Here is a 7500-nt window from a genome sequence, read left to right as displayed (position 1 = left end):
CCTTGCTCCGTAGTTTGCAATCCCTGTTTCACTTTGCATCGTCACTTTTTCCACTTTGCAACCCTCTATTTTTTACCTGCCATAACTGTTTCTCTTTGCAATGTTACCTGTTTTTCAGCTTGCAATTCACCTGTTTTTCATCTTGCAGTTCACCTGTTTTTCATCTTGCAATGTCAACTGTTTTTCACCTGGCAATGTCACTTGTTTTCACCTTGTAATGTCACCTTTTTCACCTTGCAATGTCACCTGTTTTTCACCTGGCAATATCACTTGTTTTCACCTTGCAATGTCACCTGTTTTTCACCTTGCAATGCCACCTGTTTTCATCTTCCAGCGTCACCTGTTTTTCACCTGGCAATGTCACTTGTTCACCTTGCAATGTCACCTGTTTTCATCTTGCAATGTCGCCTGTTTTTCACCTGGCAATGTCACTTGTTTTCACCTTGCAATGTCACCTGTTTTACACCTTGCAATGTCACCTGTTTTTCACCTGGCAATGTCACCTGTTTTTCACCTGGCAATGTCACATGTTCACCTTGCAATGTCACTTGTTTTCATCTTCCAGCGTCAGCTGTTTTTCACCAAGCAACATCACCTGTCTTTCACCTTGCAACCCTCTTTTTTTCACCTTACCACAACTGTTTCGCCTTGCAACGTTACCTGTTTATCACCTTGCAACCCCCGTTTTCCTCCGCTTGCAACCCCACCCCCTTTTTTTACCTTGCAATCTCCGCTTTTTCACCTGGCAACCTTTTTTCACCTTGTAACCTCACCTTTTTCACTCTGCAACCCCCTCTTTTCCATCTTACACCCCTTATCGCTATCATCTTGCAACCTCCTCTTTCTCATCTTGGAACCCTCTCTCTTTCATCTTGCTACTCCCCTTTCTTCACTCTCCTTGCAACCCCCTCTTTTTCACCTTACAACCCCCTCATTTTTACTTAGTTACACCTTCGCCCGTCTTTCATCTCAACCTTCCTTTTACCTCCCCCCCCCTTCCCTACCCTTCATACCCCCATATCCCCCCTACCCCCTAATTCAACACTCTCTCCTTCTGCACGACCTCAGGCACCTTGCAAATTCCATGCAACATCCATGCAACCTTGCTGTCACCTCGGGATATCTGCAACATGCGCTAGGATGATTGTTGCAACTTGCATTCTATTAGTAAACGAATTGCATTTTTAAAGGTGAAGATGAGTTGCAACATACAAAGATATTGCTCTTTATTGCACAAAATTGATTTGACTATGTTATTGACAGAAATGGTTTATTGTTTGTGTGTACATGTAAAGATTCCTATACTCGTACACACGTACATACTATGCATGTACATTCGTTCATTGGACTTCGAAAAAGGTAAAGCTAAGGATGATATAAGAGAAAAACATAAACATAAGATATCTTGCACACAGAAATATTGTACATGCAAGTACAAACACACACGAATACAAAACCACACACACACACACAAGCACGAATCCAAAAACACACACACACAGGAATCCAAAAACACACACACAAGCACGAATCCAAACACACACACACACACACACATGGGAATCCAAAAACACACACGTAAATACAAGAAAATGGACGAAAATACAGAAAGACAAAAATATACTCCTCGAAAACCTTCAAAACGGAAAAAAAAACATTCTAATTAAGTACACAAGTACTATGCACATGTATGTGACTGATGTCTGTCAGATGTAACTAGGGTCTAACTGGGGTACTTTGGGTACTGCAGTGGGGTCAGAGACAACAGCTGCTGTATCACTGTTCCTTTGGTGTTCTCTGGTTCCAACAGAAGCTACGTCATGGCGTCGAAAGGTGTTATTCTGTTCAGTTATTTCCGCTGCTGTTGTTTGTTGCTGGGTTGGGGGTTCTTTGTTCTTTGTCCTGTATTCCTGTATGTCTATTGTGACACGTACATATGCGAATACGCACACGTAAACACACGTGCATTAACTCATTTTGGCAATTGTTAAGCCTTGCATTTTGTTCCTACTTTTTTTTTTTTTTTACTTTTTTTTACCATTCGGCTCTGTGGATAACAATGACGTAACTCTGTCCTTCTTTGGTGACGTCATTCTCGCCTAATTTCGCTTCCTTTCCTAACGTTTTCTCTTCTTGACGTGACGCATATCTTTCAACAATGTATGATAATTTTTTCCTCATTTTATATCACTGTATATTAACTTGAGGAAATATCTAGTCTCCCTACTTTCAATCATTACAAAAATAATAATAATAACAATAACAATCCTCCTTTCGTGACGTCATAAGCCCTTTGCTTGATGACGTCACTCTATCCTCAATTCATGATGTCATTAACTCCTCGCTTGGTGACGTCACTCCATCCTTGCAACAACATGTTTACCCACTGTTGCCATCTTGAATGAACAATATGCAATATTACACAATAACTAATCATCATTTATGACAGGCCACTGCATTCGCCTGGGTTTTATATAATGCGTCTTCATGTACATATTAAATATTATATGATCATGTGTGTGTATGTACGTTATTCACTATGAGTGTATATGAGCGTTCGTGCGCGTGTGGGTGGAGCGAGCTGTTGCAAGTTGAAAGGTCATGAGGAAAAGTTGAAGAGTTGAATATACAGGATTGCAAGATTTGTTATATCTTTTATCATTTCTGTTCTTATTCTGTTTCTCTAGTTATACTCACACATACACACACACACACACACACACACACACACACATATGTATCTATATATATATATCTATATATCTATATATCTATATATATATATATATATATATATATATATATATATATATATATATATATATATATATATATACATATGTATGTATATATATATATATATATATATATATATATATATATATATATATATATATATATATATATATATATATATATATATATATATATGTATATATATATATATATATATATATGTATGTATGTGTATGTATATATATATATATATATATATATATATATATATATATATATATATATATATATATATATATATATATATATATATATATATATATATATATATATATATATATATATATATATATAATATATATAATATATATATATATAATATATAAATAAATAAATATAATATAATATATATAATATGTAATATATATACATATATACATATATATATATATATGTATACATATATATATAAATATATATACATATATATAAATATATATACATATACATATATATATAAACAAACACACACACCCATCACATGACGCTCCACAAGACAAAACGAGCTACAGCAGCATCCCGCGGGCGTTGCATAACTCCTCTGATATCACAATCGGTCATTCTCGGAATTCATGAAGAAGAGAAACGCTTTCTAAAAGGGTTGTCTTTCCTCTCTGGTTTGGCGGTCATTTATTTGGAATTTATCATATATGATTTATTATTATTATTATTATTATTATTATTATTATCATTTAATCCTTCTCTTTTTCTCTCTTCTGTCTGTTTCTGGCTTTGTTTCAATATATATATATATATATATATATATATATATATATATATATAGATAGATAGATAGATATATATATATGCACATGTGTATGTACAGTATATACTTCCCTCCTTTTCTCTCTGTCTCTCTGTCTCTCTCCCTCTCTCTCTCTCCTTCCCTCCTTCCCTTCCTCTTCCCCTTTTCCTCACCCCCTCCTCTCCTACCCCTTACTCTCTCCCTAACCCCCTCCCATCCCTCCCCCCTCTCATCCCTCACCCTTCCATCCCTTCCCACCTCCCATCCCTCCCCACTCTCTCATCCCTCACCCACACCCATCACCCCTCTCCTCCCATCCCTCCCCACTCATCCCCCTTACGGACCCATCCCTCCCCACACCCATCCCTCCTTCCTCCCACATGCCCCTCCCCTCCCCCTCTCTCCCCCTTCCCCCTCTCGCACGCCCATCGTCTCGTGTCGACCCCACGTGCCATGCGAAGCGACATGGCACTGGGCGCTCTCTGGGATGCCACGCCGATGCCGACTCCACGCGCTTATTAGTATTATTGTGTCATGAAGTTGTTATTGTTATCTTTTACGTTCTTTGTGTCTGTTCTTTTGTGTCTGCTTCGTTGTTGATACTGTTATGATCATCATTGTTATCATTATAATTACTATTATTATCATTATCATTACTATTATTTTTTTACAATTAATATCATTATTATTACTAGCATTATTATTATCATTATTATTACTAGCATTATTATTATCATTATTACCCTTGGTATCATTATCATTATGATCATCATTATTACCATTGTTATCTTCATCGCTATTGTTATAATCATTATTTCTACTATAATTATTATCGTTGTTATTATCATTATATTATTACTGTCATTATCATAATCACTGTTGTTATTGTTGTTATTTTCATAAATTTTTTTATCATTTTATTATCTTTATTATCATTTTCAGTTTATTGATTATCATTATCATTATGATCATCATTACTACTATTATCAGTATCACTATTATCCTTATTATTATCATCATTGCTGTTATTTCCATTATCATTACAATCATTACCGTTTTCATTGTCATAATTATCATGATATTTTTTTCCTAACTATTATCATCATCATCATTACCGTTATCCTCATTATCGCCATTATTATCCTCAATACCATTTTTATCCTCATCTTTGTTATCTTATTTCCTAGTTTTCTTGCTCCTTCTTCATTCATTCTGTCTTACAACACGTTACCTCAGTCTTCCTTTTTTTCCTTCTTGCTTTCATTTCCTTCCTTTTGTCTTGCATCACATTTTGTCTTTTTCTTCTTCTTCTTCTTCTTCTTCTTATCCTTCTGTTTCGTCATCTTAATCTGTGATGTTTTTGTTCTTCCTTATATGTTTTCATTTTCTTTTTATTCTCCTATTACTCCTTTCCTTCCTTTTTTCTCCTCTTGTGCTTCTGCTTCTTCCTGTTTTTTATTCTTCTCATAGCCCTCTTTTTCTTTTTTGTTCTTCTTCATTATCCTTCTTAACCTTTTCCTCCTCATTTACTTCTTCTTCTTCCATTTCTTCTTCTTTTACTACTTCCTATTCTTCCATTTCTTCTTCTTCTTCTTCTCCTTTTTCTCTTCCTCCTCATTTTCTCCTTCCCTCTCATATTCCTCATCTCGTCCTCCTCTTCTTTCTCTTCTTTTTCATTCTTCTTCTCCTCATCTTCCTCTTCTTTTCTTTTCTTCCTCTTCTTCATTTTTCTTCTCTTCTTTTTCATGTTCCTCCTCTTCCTCTTCTTCTTCATTCTCCTCCTCCTCCTCCTCTTCTTCTTCTTGTTTTTACTTCTCCTCCTCATTCTCTTCTTCTTCTTCTTTTTCATTCTCCTCCTCCTTCTTCTCTGCCTCTTCTTCATTCTCGTCTTCCTCCTCTTTTTCTTCTTCTTTTTCATTCTCATCCTCTTCCTCTTCTTCTTTTTTCATTCTCCTCCTCCTCCTCCTTCTCTTCTTCTTTTCCGTTCTCCTCCTCATCCTCCTCCTCTCCATCTTTTTTTTCATTCTCCTCCTCCTCCTCTTCCCCTTCTTCTTCATTCTTCTCCCCATCCTCTTCCTCTTCTCCTCCTCCTCTTCCTCTTATTCTTCATTCTCCTTCTCCTCCTCCTCTTCTTCTTTTCATTCTCCTCCTCCTCCTCCTCTTCCTCTTATTCTTCATTCTCTCCCCCCCATCCCCTTCCTCTTCTCCTTTTCCTTCTTCTCCTCCTCCTCCTCCTCTTCCTCTTCTTCTTCTTCATTCTCCTCCTCCTCCTCTTCCTCTTCTTCCTCATTCTCCTCCCCATCCTCTTCCTCTTCTTTTTCATTCTCCTCCTCCTCCTCCCCTTCTTCTTCTTCTTCTTCTATTTCATTCTGCTCCTCCTCATCCACTTCCTCTTCTTCTTCTTCTTCATTCTCCTCCTCCTCCTCTTTCTCTTCTTTTCCTTCGCATTCCTATCAACATAGCTGTTCTTCCTCAAGCTTCGTATAATGTCAAATTGAGGAGGAAGTTGCGGCATTCCTCCGGCCCCGCCCCCCTCTTCCCCATTTACTCCCCTTCTCCTGCCTCCCCCATTCTATCCGTTTTTATCTTTTGTTCTTTCCTTTCTCTTTTTTTTTTAATACATTTCTTTTCTTCTTTTCTATGTTATTTTTCATTCTTCGTTTTCTTCTCTTTTTTCTTTATACAATTTCTTTTCTGCTCGTTTCTTTAATTATTTGTTTTCTTTTGCTGTTATTTTTCATTCTTTTTCTTTTTTTTCTTTATACAATTTCCTTTTTTATCATTTCCTTGATTTTTTTTCCTCTCCCTCCTCTTTCAACCTCTTTTATCTTTACCTCTCTCACTCTCCTACTCTTTCTCCCTCCTTCCCTCACTCTTCCTCCTTCGATTTCCCTTTCCATCTCCCTCCTTTTGTTTACTCCTCCCTTCCTTAATTCCTTCATTCTCCTCTTCACTCCCTCCCCCCTTCTTCTGTCCCCTGTCTATATCTCCTCCTCCCCCCCCTCTTCTATCTCCTGTCTTTCTTCCCCCCCTCCCTCCTTCCCCTTCCCTTCCCCTCCCTCCTTCCCCTTCCCTCCCTCCCTCCTTCCCCCTCTCTTCCTCCTTCCCCCTCCCTCCTCCCCCTCCCTCCTCCCCCCCTCCTCCTCCCCCTCCCTCCTTCCCCCTTCCCTCCTTCCCCCCTCCCTCCTTCCCCCCTCCTCTCAAATGACTGGACTGAGGTAACACTGAACGAATTCGCGGAAAGACATTGTGTAGTTGTACACACGCTTGAACAAAGGAACATGTGCGTACACATTCATGATTGTGGTTTTGGCTTATGCGCATTGTTATTATGTTATATACATATATATATATATATATATATATATATATATATATATATATATATATATATATATATATATATATATAGTATATGTATAATATATGTATACATATATACATATATACATATACATATACATATTTATATATATATATATATATATATATATATATATATATATATATATATATATATATATATATATATATATATAATACACAGACATATATCTATCTATCTATCTGTCTCTCTATCTATCTATCTATCTATCTATCTATCTATCTATCTAATCTATCTATCTATCTATCTATCTATCTATCTATCTATCTATCTATCTGTCAATACATATATAAATAAATATATATATATATATATATATATATATATATATATATATATATATATACATATATATATAAATATATATATATATATACATATATATATATATATATATATATATATATACATATATATATACATATACATATATATGTAAAGCAAAGAGAGGGAAGTAGAACAAAAGAACAAACGCAAAAACGAAGAAATACAAAAAAGAGAGAAAAAAAAAATTCAGCCTTGCGTCGGGACAGTGTTGATCCTCCGTCGCCTTGAAGGTTCGTTGACGTAATCA

Source organism: Penaeus vannamei, chromosome 20 (genome assembly GCF_042767895.1).
Source record: "Penaeus vannamei isolate JL-2024 chromosome 20, ASM4276789v1, whole genome shotgun sequence".
Classification (NCBI taxonomy): Eukaryota; Metazoa; Arthropoda; class Malacostraca; order Decapoda; family Penaeidae; genus Penaeus; species Penaeus vannamei.
Note: the sequence above shows the minus strand (reverse complement) of the source record.